Source organism: Notolepis coatsorum (genome assembly GCF_963971535.1).
Source record: "Notolepis coatsorum genome assembly, contig: SCAFFOLD_250, whole genome shotgun sequence".
Lineage (NCBI taxonomy): Eukaryota > Metazoa > Chordata > Actinopteri > Aulopiformes > Paralepididae > Notolepis > Notolepis coatsorum.
The window spans coordinates 302,976-317,755 of record NW_028169722.1 but is presented as its reverse complement, the minus strand read 5'-3'; the positions used below and the strand labels follow the sequence as shown (position 1 = coordinate 317,755).

The 14,780-nt window shown below is 47.6% G+C and overlaps 1 long non-coding RNA gene across 1 annotated transcript; it reads left to right on the top strand.

The window, feature by feature from the left end:
* Positions 1 to 11,869: 11,869 nt before the first annotated feature.
* On the top strand, positions 11,870 to 13,363 carry LOC311248671. The gene is made up of 3 exons (XR_014620969.1): positions 11,870 to 11,892; positions 12,936 to 13,073; positions 13,168 to 13,363. It is a non-coding gene; the product is annotated as an uncharacterized lncRNA (long non-coding RNA).
* The last annotated feature ends 1,417 nt before the right edge of the window (positions 13,364 to 14,780 follow it).

The following is a 14,780-nucleotide window of genomic DNA, read 5'->3' as shown; positions in this document are numbered from 1 at the left end:
CGTGCTAAAGCACTTCCGCCTCATAGATCATACGACTGTCCCATTAATCTTCTACCCGGTACCTCCCCGCCTCGCGGGCGAATGTTCTCTCTCTCACGCCCCGAAACCTTGGCCATGAACACCTACATAGAGGAGGCATTGCTTGCGGGGCACATACGCCCTTCCACTTCCCCTGCCGGCGCTGGCTTCTTTTTTGTTGATAAAAAGGATGGGGATCAGCGCCCATGCATTGATTATAGGGGATTGAATGACGTTTCCATCAAGAACCGATATCCTTTACCCCTCATGGACACGGCCTTTGAGTGCTTACAGGGGGCACAGGTCTTTTCTAAACTTGACTTACGTAATGCATACAACCTGGTCAGGATTAGAGAGGGAGACGAGTGGAAGACTGCATTTAACACACCCAATGGGCACTATGAGTATTTGGTCATGCCCTTTGGTTTGGCTAATGCTCCGGCAGTCTTCCAAGCCCTGGTTAACGACGTGCTGCGAGACTTGATTGGGGTGTCGGTGTTTGTCTACTTAGATGATATCCTGATTTTTTCTCGCGATATGGTGCAACACCAAATGCACGTTCGGGAGGTGCTAGACCGTCTCCTCAAGCATCAACTATTCGTTAAGGCTGAGAAGTGTGTGTTTCACACGGACACCGTGTCCTTCCTGGGCTTTGTGTTGACGAAGGGCGATCTGCGCATGGATCCAGCCAAGGTGAGTGCAGTTTTGGACTGGCCACGGCCTTCGTCGCTCAAGGGGTTACAACGGTTTTTGGGCTTTGCAAATTTTTACAGGCGCTTTATTCGCAATTTTAGCGCCTTAGCCAATCCCTTAACAGCTCTCACTAAGGCCTCTCTCCCTGGCTTTGAATGGTCGCCTAGGGCTGAGTCGGCCTTCTGCGATCTTAAACGTCGTTTTACATCCGCTCCTGTATTGATCCGCCATGGAGGTTCCGTTCATTGTGGAGGTGGATGCCTCTGACGTCGCGGTGGGGGGGGTGCTCTCTCAGAGATGCTTAAAGGATGGGAAAGTGCACCCGTGTGCTTTGTTTTCTCGCCGTCTGTCACCAGCCGAGCGTAATTACGACGTGGGTAATCGGGAGTTATTGGCGATCAAATTGGCACTGGAGGAGTGGAGACATTGGTTGGAGGGGGCGGCACATCCTTTCATTATTTGGACTGACCATAAGAACTTGGCTTACATCCAAGGGGCTAAACGCCTTAACGCTCGCCAGGCCAGGTGGACGTTGTTCTTCACACGATTTCGATATACCATCTCCTATAGACCCGGCTCCAAGAATATCAAACCTGACGCGTTGTCGCGCCAGTTTGATCTTCCTGGGCGGGAGGAGCAGCCCCATCCCATTATTCCACCGGCCTTGATTTTGGCACCCGTGTCTTGGGGCATAGAGAAGGTGGTAAGGTCGGCGCTAACGCGGGAGCCCGATCCTGGTGGGGGTCCTCCGGGACGGTCGTATGTTCCCAAGGTGGCGCGCTCACGCTTGCTACAGTGGGCACATGCGTCATCCCTCACCAGCCACCCAGGGGCAACCAGGACCCTGGAATTTATCCGTAGGAGGTTCTGGTGGCCGACAGTGGAGGGGGATACGCGTTCCTTTGTGGCGGCCTGTCCGGTGTGCGCACGTAGTAAGACCTCTCGACGGGCACCGGCGGGTCTCCTCCGACCACTTCCTATTCCTAAACGACCCTGGTCACACATATCTCTGGACTTTATTTCTGGTCTTCCCCTTTCGGACGGGTTCACCACCATTTTGGTGGTGGTGGATCGGTTCTCTAAGGCGGCTCACTTTGTCCCTCTCCCCAAGCTTCCTTCGGCCCGGGAGACTGCTGATTTAATTATACAGCATGTCTTTCGGGTCCACGGGCTGCCAGTAGATATCGTGTCGGACCGGGGTCCTCAGTTCGCCTCCAGGTTCTGGAAGGCGTTTGCCGCCGGCCTCGGCGCCTCTGTCAGTCTGTCGTCTGGGTTCCATCCACAGTCGAACGGGCAGACGGAGAGGGTCAACCAGGATTTGGAGGGGGTCTTGAGGTGTTACGTTGCCGGTAGTCCGGCAACGTGGAGTAGGAGGTTGGCTTGGGCTGAGTACGCGCATAATACCCTTCTCTCCTCTTCTACCGGTATGTCTCCCTTTCAGTGCCAGTATGGTTTTCAACCTCCTCTGTTTCCCGAGCAGGAGCAGGAGGCGGAGGTGCCCTCGGCCCAGGCACATGTGGCTCGCTGTCGCAGGACGTGGAAACAGGTTCGGAAGGCGCTACAGAAGGTTTCGGTTAGTACCCAACGGCAGGCTAACCGTAAGCGTCGTCCGGCTCCAGTTTACCGTCCAGGGCAGCAGGTTTGGCTTTCCACCCGGGATCTCCCTCTCCGGGTGGAATCCAAGAAGCTGGCTCCTCGCTTTATAGGACCATTTAAAGTGATTCATCGGGTTAATCCAGTGGCTTACAAGTTACGACTTCCGAGCTCTATGAGGGTTCATCCGACGTTTCATGTGTCCCTGTTGAAGCCATTCCTCTCATCGCCCTTGGCCCCGCCACTGCCTGTGGTTCCTCCGCCCCGGTTTATTGGCGGTCAACCCATTTACACGGTGCGGAGGATACTGGGTTGTAGGCGGAGGGGTAGGGGGTTTCAGTTCTTGGTGGATTGGGAGGGGTACGGGATAGAAGAGCGTTCTTGGGTGCCTCAAAGGGATATTTTAGATCCCAGCCTGATCGTTGATTTCCGGCGGCTGAATCCCGAGGCTCCTAGGTGAACGTCTGGTGCCGTTCGTCGGGGGAGGGTACTGTTACGTTCTGGACACCACCGACCTCGGTCGGTGACCACCCACATTCCTGGCATATGTCACTGGGCTTGTCACCTGTCATTTCCCTGTCAATTAGTGCTGTCACTTAGGGGTGGTTCCTGATTGGCTGTCACAGGGGTGTGTGTGGAATGTTGGTATTTGGTCTCTATTTAACATACCTCTCTTCTGCTTGTCCATTGTCAGGTCTTCACTAATTGCGTTCGGGGATAACGTGGACGGTTCTACTGTGGACCTCCAATAAGCTCCCATTTACCTTATCTTACACTTGTGCTTTTAGCACTTGTTCTCTCTTAGAATTTACTCTGTGTTCTTACTATTAAAGTCGAACCTGTTCAAGAGTAAACACTCTCTGTCTCTGTGATTGCCTTCAACCATTGGAATTCACCTACCTGAATTCTGACAATATCAAATCAAATCAAATCAAATCAAATGTATTTATAAGGCCCGACAACACACGTAATGTCCCCATGGGCCGTACAGATGAGTGCATGCAATAGCAACTGAACATTTTGAAAGATTAAAGATAGAGCTAATAGCGATAGCAACTGAACATTTTGAAAGATTACACCCACTCGCCTGGCCACACCCCCATCCGCTCCTCTACATAAGCAGGGGTGTGGCCATACTAACAGCTCCTTCCCAAGACTTTCACCACCAAGGCGAAGACCATGGGGTCCTCAGTGAGTCCGATGCAGAGCGTCACTATACTCATATAACTATGGTTATAGATATAACCGTACGTTATAGTATCGTATAGCTACCGCTCTGCGTCCGACTGGAATACAGGAGCTGAGCAGAGCGGAAGCTCGACAAATGTACCCGCTGAGGCCCTCCACAACCATCAGAACCGGGGAGGACCCGAGCCCCCCGGACCCCCCTAGTGGAGGACGGGAGGGAATCGGATCCGACTGTGCGAAGAGGGGTTTAGCAACTCAAACGCACAGGGTGAGCAGACCGTGGGACTTACCTTGCCACAGAAGAACCCACGACTACACAAACGCGGAACCCACATGCCACTAGGGAACGAACGGGAAGAAACAAAACCCCTGTCACAACCCCTAATATCACAGGGTCAAGGGCAAAAACCCAACCCTATGGCAAGGCCGTAGCAGCGGAGCGCGAAGGAGGACCCAGACCCAGGAAGGGACTGGACCCCCCCCGACAAAGGGGGCCTGGAGAGGCCAATGACGCCGCAGCATCGAGACCCCACCAGGCGGTCACTAGTGACACCACCCCCCACATCGCCAGCATATTCGGACAGGGCCCATCCAAGAGCAGGCCCTTCCCCCCTACAGCACGTCGCCCCGAAGCACTCAATAGGCTACACCCACAGCGGGACCAGGCAGCGCACCAGGGTGACAACCCCCAAAAGAGGTCGATCCCTCAATCCAGGCAACAGGCCACTCGACCTGAGCCTGGAGCACTGCGGACTAGACAGGCGCCAAAGGGGTCTGCTCAAAACAGCACCCCGGCGGAAGGGGCGTATGCTGGTATGCTGTGCACCATGTCACAGCCTCCACAAAAAAAACCTGACCCTCTAGAGGGGCCGAGGCAGAGAAGGCTGACATGATTGTCAGACGTCATGAAAGGTGCGGGGGCACACTCACAGGCAGACGGGGCCAAGCCCGGCCTGCCCCGAGAGTTGACTCCGCTACCAACACACCTGGAAACCAAACACCACCTTGGTTATAACATGAGGCGGTTGTTCCTATAACCCCCCAAGAAAAAAAATCCAAAACACAACTGCGGGTATACACTGGCTATACAGCAGTACAAGTGTTTCAGTTTTCAAGAAGGGATTAACCCAGGCCAACAGGTCGACGAAAACAAATTCAGACCTGGGCCCGGCGGACCGGGACGTAAACAGGGATGCCAGAGGGGTTCCACAAAAACCACCTCGACAGCCCCCTCCCAGCCCCGCCAAGCAGGAGAAGAGAGGGGTGAAAAAATAATGGAGAAGGACCAGGCTCCTTAGCACAGCGCAAGGTACAACACAATATGGACCAAGCAACAGTGAAGGATAACACGCAGTGACATAATCACAAACATCTCCATAACATCAAACCCTGCAACGCCTGGGCCGACCCGGCATTTTCCCCCCGAAAAAGCACAAGTCCCTCAGGGTACGGACAACGGGTTAACTGACCTGGTCCGGCGCAACCAGAACCAGTCCCGGGTCCTAATCACGCCGCCATCCCCAGTCCCAGGAGGGGAGTAGGTACGCGTGTCAATCTAAAACATCACAGAGGGTGCCACCAAGCCGCGCCCGGTGGCCCACCCCAAAGGCGTGAGACCCCTCCGCCAATGATTTGATCTATTCCGTTATCTCCCCCCAGAGATGAACGAGAATTCATCGAGACTAACCTAGTACACTGGCGCTCGGAAGAGACAAAACTCCATCCCAGTTGCCCCACAAAAACGCAGTTTCAATGATGAGCACCAAGGCGTGCAAGCCCATGTGTGGTTCCTATCAGAAGCACCCAGGGCCAGCACTATGTACACGTCGAGACCCAAAACATATCAATGGTAATTCTAACAAGAACCCAGATAACGTTCCCTCCAAGCTGCCTGGGAGAGCCAAGACACATATATGGGTCCCATATGACGCGCCCGAGGGAAAACACCCCTGTCAACCCTGCCCTATAAAGAGAGGAGACAGGGAACCCCCAGAGAGAGACTTCCCACGTGAGTAATAATTGAAAAGACATATGCAACATTGAGCTATGTAACAATTGGACTAAGATTATCTGAGGAGGAGGCTCTGAAACTCTGAGGAGGCTCCCTCACTGAGAGGGAGGTTCTGAACTCACTGAGGAGGCTCTGAAACTACCTGAGGAGGAGGCTCTGACCCAATATACACACTACTAGTAGGGACCAGAGCAGAAGAACAAATTCTCTCTACTGCATTGCATCACCTACCAAGCTCAAGACACATACAACAGAGCAGAACTTCTTTTTAAGTTCTACTCACCTTGACAATAACAGAGGTCCACTACATGGAGCCTGAAAAGAACTCACGAAAGTCTCACAACCAATAGAAACGTGCCCAGTGACGTACTCTATGGCAGGGGGAATTCCGTGGCCCACCGCCCAATATGGCGTGGGACCAGGAAACTCGCCCCCCCCCCCCCCCCCCTCCCTACCCTGTGACGCACTGACCCAGCAACGTGACAGGAAGCCTGAAGGACAGGAGGCCCAACCCCCTGACCAATCAGAAAAAGGGGAGGGAGGGTTTATCAGTTCACCCCCTCATGACCCCTCACCCCTGATACGATGCAATGACAAAGCAGAGCCATGACACCAGTCATAGCGTGCTACATGAAGCGCATAACAGCTTCACATACAGTAGGCTCATGTGCGAACCTGCCACCTGAATTTGTACACCTTTTCCTAAAGGAAGAAAAACACAGACCAAGAGAGGGCCAAGGGCCCTGGTACAAGAGCTTACACATGTAACTTCTGTAGGCCAACACCTAACCCAGTTGTGGATCTTAACAACACACAACCCTCCATCACAACAAAAAAGGCAAAAGTACACTCTCACTACCGTAAGAGGAATGCCGTTTTTCATAACGAGAGAAGACACAAGTCCTTGATTAAGTACTGGTCACAGGCCTTGCTAAGTCCACATGGCAGCGACCAAACAATCTTCAGAAAAAAAAACCGAGGAAAAAACCACCCCTCACCACCTTACCCCTGATATGACCCGTTTGAACAGGTACAGCCCTGTTTATATGTGAAACTTGCCACCTGTTTATTGTCGTCACAAGCTGAGAGAGGGACTCATCCCTCGATCACATGCCACTATGCATAGCTTTGCAGGGTAAACCAGCCAGTCGTGGGCTCAGCTACGTTATCTAACGTTACATGAACACACAACCTCTCATCATACAACAAAAAAACCCAGTTCATTTTTACTCACATAAAAAACAACGCCGTTTTCTAGGTAGAGAGAAAGCTATACCAGCGATCAAGACAATTCACACACAACACATGTCGTATCTCCAAATGTAGTGAAGCAACATACGTTTTGGAAAAAAAACATCGTTATTAACAAAACATTCAGGAGGGGAAGGAAGGAAGAGGGGGGAAATGTCCAATGGACCTTTACCTGCACCAATGAACGCTGGCGCTTACATCTCAAAACCATCACCCGCCCGGAGAGGCAGCTAGCCCTCACACGGCCGAGCGCCTCTCAAGCAAAGTCCAACTGCAGAGCCGGAGGTAATACCTGTCCAACTGCAGAGCAGGAGGAATGCCGGCGGGGATTAGGCCAGCGACGCGACCCCCTAATACGAAAATGCCGGTGGAGGTCAGAATGATCATCATCTTCTAGACACCCCGGTGGCGAAGACATTATCGCTGTATTTCCTCGAAAAATTGTGAGAGAGAAAATAAAGATATAATGTCAACGCATAACCTTCTCTTCAACGTAGCTCCTTCACTAAACGCAAGTGGTGTACACAGACACTTGATGGTGGTGAAAACAAGGAAGGAGCTGTTAGTATGGCCACACCCCTGCTTATGTAGAGGAGCGGATGGGGGTATGGCCAGGCGAGTGGGTGTATATAGGTGCATGTGAAGATTTATTCAGTGCTAGTACTGATACAGGGATGTATTCCAGTAAACGCAGAGCGGAGCTATACGATACTATAACCACCGAAACAGATAGTTTTCAGAGAAACAATGTTTTCAGACTTTATTATCTAAAGACAGTAGAGTTAGACTGTTTTGTTCATTCATCGTTAAAGACAATAGAGGTTGAGTACTTTATTATCTAAAGATGGTCAGTTAGAGTGTTGTGTTCATTCACAGTTCACACATAAGTATTTTTATTGCACATTACATTCCATATTGATGCACACATGCAATCTTATTTTTTTTCTTGTTCAAAAACAATTGTCCAGCGGCATATAACAAAAAAATATTCAAAGTAAGAATAAACATTCTCTTTTTTTTGACGGGTCCATACATACATATAAACAGGATAGTTAAATAAGCTCGATTTTTGCTGGGAAATAAAAAAAAAGAGACAAAAAAATAAAAATAAAAAACAGAGCATTAGAAAAAGGCCAAAAGCCAAGACACCACAGAGATTATACCTTCAGACATTGCTGTAATACGAGTAACATTTTGAACTTATATATCCTTTTCATCCTCCCTCAGACCCTTTAAGTAGTCCAACACCGGTCCCCATGTCGTATCAAACACCTTTCTCCGTCCTGTATTTTTAAATCTAAGCCTCTCTAAGTAGAGGGTCTCCCCCAGCTCTCTCATCCACATTTCAAATGAAGGTGCTGCATCCGACTTCCAAAGTCTCAAAATGAGCTTTTTAGCCAACACAGCACCTAGATATATCGGCCTTTTTTTCATTTTCAGAGTACTTAGACCATAGCACCAGACATCCTCCCATTCCTAACCGCAACCATCAACTCCTCACTCAACTCGGGGGTGGTCCCCACCTCCCTAAAACAAGCCAGAGTCACGCCCCTCATAAAAAAACCATCCCTGAACCCTACCGTCATAGGCAACTACCGTCCTGTCTCTCTTCTCTCCTTCCTTTCTAAAACACTTGAACGTGCTGTATCCAACCAACTTACTGCTTATCTTTTACAGAATGACCTCCTAGACCCTAATCAGTCAGGCTTCAGGACTGGTCACTCCACAGAGACAGCCCTCATTGCGGTCACAGAGGCACTTCACTTAGCAAAAGCGAAAGGCCTCTCCTCTGTCCTGATTCTCCTAGATCTATCTGCAGCCTTCGACACAGTCAACCACCAGATCCTCCTTGCGGCCCTCGCAGGAATGGGAGTGGCTGGCTCTGCGCTGACATGGTTGTCATCATACCTCAATGACCGCTCCTACCAAGTGTCATGGAGAGGGACCCTGTCGGCCACCCGCGCCCTGCGGACGGGTGTCCCCCAGGGCTCGGTTTTAGGACCCCTTCTCTTCTCCCTCTACACTAAATCACTGGGTAACATTATCACGTCTCATGGCTTCTCCTACCACTGTTATGCCGACGATACTCAACTCTTCCTCTCCTTCCCTCCCTCAGATATCCACGTCTCTGAGCGGATCTCGGCCTGTCTGTCCGACATCTCTGCCTGGATGACGACCAACCACCTCAAACTGAACCTAAGCAAAACAGAATTGCTCCACCTGCCGGCCAAATCCTCCCCCCTGACCGACCTTTCCATCACAGTCGAGAATGCAGCTGTGACCGCGTCCCCGACCGCCAAGAACCTTGGTGTTGTCCTCGACGACCAGTTGAACTTCTCTGCTCACATCGCAGCGACAACCAGAACCTGCCGATTCCTCCTGAGCAACGTCAGAAGGATACGCCCCTTCCTGACAAAAGAAGCCACCCAACTCCTCGTCCAATCAACAGTCATCTCCCGCCTCGACTACTGCAACGCACTGCTCGCTGGCCTCCCGGCCACTGCCACTAAGCCTCTTCAACTCATTCAGAACGCAGCGGCCCGCCTGATCTCAAACCTACCGAAGTCGGCCCATGTCACCCCACTTCTTAGGGACCTGCACTGGCTCCCCATTGCTGCACGAATCCGCTTCAAGGCCCTCGACCTAGCATACCGTGCGGCAAAGGGAACTGCTCCCGCCTACCTCCGGTCAATGGTCTCTAACTACACACCCTCAAGACCCCTACGCTCTGCATCTTCTGGCCGCCTCAGACCTACTCCTATCCAAGCTCCGGGAGGGTCATCAAAGAGAAGTCGCCTATTCTCAGTCCTTGCCCCACAATGGTGGAATGAACTACCCACCCCAGTTAGGACAGCCGAAACACGTCCAATCTTTCGCCGTCGACTAAAGACGCACTTCTTCAACCATTATCTGAATTAAAAAAAATAAAAAAATAAAAAAAAAATTAAAAAAAAATCTAACCCTAACTAACCATACTGTCATGCACTTGTCCTAATAAACTAACCTACACTGTAGCACTCAACACTTTGATGAACATTGTTACTCAGCTGATAGAGTTGTGCTCTTCCTGATGGCTTGTCGTACAGAATTTGTAAGTCGCTTTGGATAAAAGCGTCAGCTAAATGACTAAATGTAAATGTGAATGTAAATGTACTTAGTGACATCGTCACTATATCCCAAAATGGCCACTAAGGGGCAGGGTTCCCACTGTTTATTAAAAACTTTTGAATAAAAGTCAAATATATCAGACCAGAATGTGTGTAAGTTGGGACAAGACCAGAGTTGATGTGTAAGGGTACCATCTTGATTTTTACATTTGTTACACAGTGGTGATACGCTAGGATACATCTTATTCACTTTCACCTTTGAGTAGTGCAACCTGTGTATCACTTTAAATTGAATCAAGTTGATTCTAACATTTACAGAGCACCGGTGAATATTTGTAAGACATGTTTCCCAGAATTCCTCATTGAGGGGTATCCCCAGTTCTGACTCCCACTCAGTCCTATATCTTTCTGTGCTAACTATTACCTGATTGAAAAGTGTCTGGTATATTATTGTCACCGCCCCTTTACTACCTGGTCTAACATTAATTATATTTTCCAGTGCTTGATGCTGAGGAATGTCTGACCATGTATCTACATGAGTCCTTACGAAGTTCCGTATCTGTAGATAGCGGAAAAAATGTGTTGACGGTAAATCGTGTTTGACCTTCAGTTGCTCGAATGATAGGAACTGGCCCTCTTTGTACAAGTCCTTCAAGCTCCCTATACCCTTCGCCTTCCACTGAGCAAACCCTTGGTCCATAGTGGATGGCTTAAAGGCATGGTTATTACAGATTGGAGTGTCTGTATACATATTTGGAGCTTTCAAGTATGTTTTAATCTGTTTCCATACCTTCAAGGAGCTATGTACTATAAAATTCCCTTCATATAATGACTTGTTATCTTGACAGGGCTATTCAAAAGGGCTAGGAGAGAGGTTCCCTGACAGGCTGCTCGCTCCATTGAGAGCCATGCAGGAGTGACCTCCTCCATGCCCTCCGTAAGGTTAGCACTTCTCCAGAAAGCCATATTGTTTAAATGTGCAGACCAGTAGTAACATTTGAAGTCTGGAAGACCAAAGCCACCCTCATTTTTTGTTTTACATAAGTGTTTTTTGCTAATACGTGCAGCTTTATTCTGCCAAATAAAGGGGATTATAATCGAGTCTAATTTTTTGAAATACCGCTGTGGTATGAATACTGGAATTGACTGAAAGATGTATGTAAATCTCGGAAGAACCACCATTTTAATAGCGTTTACTCTCCCAACCAGTGACAGTGGGAGGGTCTTCCAAAAATCTATATTCTGTTTCAACTGTTTTATTTTTACTTTCCAATTCTCTTCCAGTAAGAGTTCAGGTTTTTTAGTAACGGTCACTCCTAGGTAAGTAAATCTATCTTTGGTAATCTTAAAGGGGATAGAGTTCAATGAGGAGCTATCCTTATTTATTTGTATTGGCATTAATTCACTTTTATCCCAATTAATTTGAAAACCTGAAAGAGAGCCAAAATAATTAAACACTTCCATAATTGGAGGAAGGGACTCCTGTGGGTTAGATACGTATAACAAAATGTCATCTGCATACATTGATAAATGATGCTTTTGCCCTTTTATGGAGACAGGTGATATTCTAGGATGTTGTCGAATTTTTGTAGCTACAGTTACAGCATTGCAAATTGAGGTCCCTCCTACCGCCATTCCAACGGCCTCTACCGCCTGTTAACGTCCCTAGTCAAATGGTTTTATTAGGGTGGGTGCGGCTTCTGTTTTGTGCCGCCAGGAGGCGCAAAGTCAAAGTCAAGTTGGAATTATATCCTTCCTTCGAGACAACCGAACTTGCTATGCCTCCTAAATGTGAATCAGAAATACAAAAATACCGGCTACAGCAAAGACCTATGGCTATTCCAAATGGCACGTAAACCCCATTGTTTTAGTGGTTTGTCCACTAATGTCCATTATTGAGGACCAAGTACGTGCCCTTAATCGGCAGCGTGTGCCGGGAACAGGAGTGGACGACCAAATCGACCAGGGTAAATACTGGCTGGTGTTCGGGTCACCGGAGACGCTTGTGGGGAATGAACGTTGGATTAAGTGGTAAGTCAAATGATCTGATCTTCACTGTTTTATCTGCCGCTTACGTGACGTGACAGGGGCTACTGTTTCATATGATCTAACGAGTGGTGGTCACTGCTGTTTTCAAGTCCAATTGATCGTCAAATGCGAGGGGAGCACACAAACAAGAACAACTCCGTTATAATCCCATACAAAGAGCAAATTGACTGGCTTAATGCACAAAGAAAACAACACATTTCGAGTAGTCTTCCCTTGTACACATACTGTAAACAGTACTGTATATTCTCGAAGTCAACTTCCTTTGACTGGGTAGAGCAGACGGGAGAGTCGACCAAAGCAGACCCTGGTCCCCCAAGTCAAATTCTACGTATGTCTGCTCTACCCATTTCATAACAGGTGAGAATAAGGAACACATATTTATATAGTAAATTAAGTTGTATTGGCTGTGAGGCTGTAAACAGCAGATGTTAGCTGCTAGCTGATTGATTGATTAGCTAGCAGTCTCTGCTAGCTACTTCCCCATAATAGTCCATTCTCAGTGTAGCCTACATGCCTTTTTCATTTTTATATGTTACTAGTATACTATTTATCAATCACATTCAGTGTTGTTGTCCTTGCTCTAAGGACTTGTTATTGAATAGTCGTATTGCTTGTAATATACATGTCATATGTATATACTCTCTGTCAGGATCTATGGGGTAACAGTACTGTATATTTGCATATCATATTATGTCACAAATGTAACAGTACTATATACCTGTATGTCATGTATGTCCCTATGCCATAAATGTCATGATGTCATGTATGTTGAGTATGTCACAAATGTCACTATGAATTGAAAATGGGGGACCCTGATGTAAACAAGACGAAAGTCTCTCTGGTCTGCATCCTTTTAACAATTGTGTGTATTGAGCCGTACTGTATTGTATCCATTCTGCAATCTGTTAATAACGTTTTCATTCATTCATTCATTCATTCATTCATTCATTCATTCATTCATTCATTCATTCATTCATTCATTCATTCATTCATTCATTCATTCATTCATTCATTCATTCATTCAGGTGCAAAGGTCAATGACCAAACACACCCAGACTACATTCCATCTGTATTCCCTTCAACATCACAGTCTACACCATCTACGTCAACGAACATCAGTCGCCATGAGCGGCGTGCAAAAAGGAACTCCTCTTCATACCATCGTAAGTGATATCATCTAGTTTTCAGTTATGTGCCAAAATCAATGGGTTCCTAAATTGCAGTTTCTTATTAGTATGGTTTTTATTTCATTTAAAGTGACTCCCCACAAGAGGACTAAACGTTGCAGCCAAGACATCCAAGTTGAGGCAGCAGCCCAAGTTGAGGAAGCAGCCACACCTCCCATCACTGAGCAGTCTCTGTTTGACGAGATGCAGTCTCTCAGAGAGGAGAGGGATGCAGCCAAGGAGGATGGTGACCAACAGAGAACCAAGGTCGAGTCAAGCTCCTTGACCGCTTCATCTGTGGACAGCAACAACACCAAATGCAAAATGATGACAGGTGTTACCTGGCCAGTGCTTCAGAACTTGTTTTCTTACTGTCACACAGAGAAGACAAGGAGCACCATAATCTCACCCATAGATAAGCTATTTATCACCCTTGTCAAACTGCGTCACGACATGTCCTTTGACCTCATTTCCCACATCAGAGGTGTGTCAAAGGCAACAGTCATCAAAGTGTTCTGGACCTGGATAGACCTGATGTACGTCAAGCTTGACTTCTTGATTAAATGGCAGTGCAGGGACCAAATATTCTCAACCATCCCCCCAGTATTCAAAACAAAGTTTCCCCGTCTCACATCAATCATAGATTGTTTTGAAATTTTCATTGATGCACCCAGAACTCTTAAAGCTCGTGCTCAGTGCTATTCCTCCTACAAACGCCACGCCACAGTGAAAGTGTTCATATCGTGCAGCCCAGTGGGTCACATTAACTTCGTGTCCCAGGCCTGGGGAGGCAGAGTCTCAGATATCCATATTGTCAGGGAGTGTGGATTTATAAACCCTGCGCTGCACATGCCCCGGGATCAGATCCTGGCAGACAGGGGTTTCACACTTGAGGATGACTTTGCATCTGTTTGCGGTGCACAACTAATTCTACCCCCATTTACGAGGAACAAGAAGCAGCTGTCTGCAGAGGAGGTGGAGAGAGCCCGTAAAATCTCATCAGTGCGGATCCACATTGAGAGGGTGATTGGACTAGTCAAGAACCGATACACGATATTAAAGGGTCCAGTTCCAATTCGCTGTGTTCAGAGTCTAGCAGGTGAAGCCAATCGTGTTCAAATATACAAATAAGAATGAAATGTTCTGTTCTTCTATTGCAGTTTTATCTGTGAGTGCTATTTCAGCATGCACAACAATGCAAGTAAAGAAAATGCAAAACTAACTTCTACTATTGCTTTTTTTTAGATACAAAAATACAAAAAATGTATTGTCACATTAACTTTCTGTGACTGAGTGCTATTTCACAACAATGCATGTAAAAAATGCTTATTTTTTTTAGATACAAAAATACAAAAGTGCTATTTCAAGTTTAAACATGCATAACATATGCATAACAGCAGCATTGGCAGGCCTACAATTTCAACATGCACAACAATGCATGTAAAAAATGCTTATTTTTTTTATATACAAAAATACAAAAGTGCTATTTCAAGTTTCAACATGCACAACAATGCATAACAGCAGCATTGGCAGACCTACATTTTCTCCAAGAAGGAAGCCATAACATAAAACTTCAAAAGGGCTAAAAACTAAATTACAAACATCACAAAACAAACTGGTCAGACTACTGCTTGACCTTACTCCTAGAACGCACCTCACCCCTGCCCACTTTGACAATATAGGATGGCTTAGAGTAGACGACAG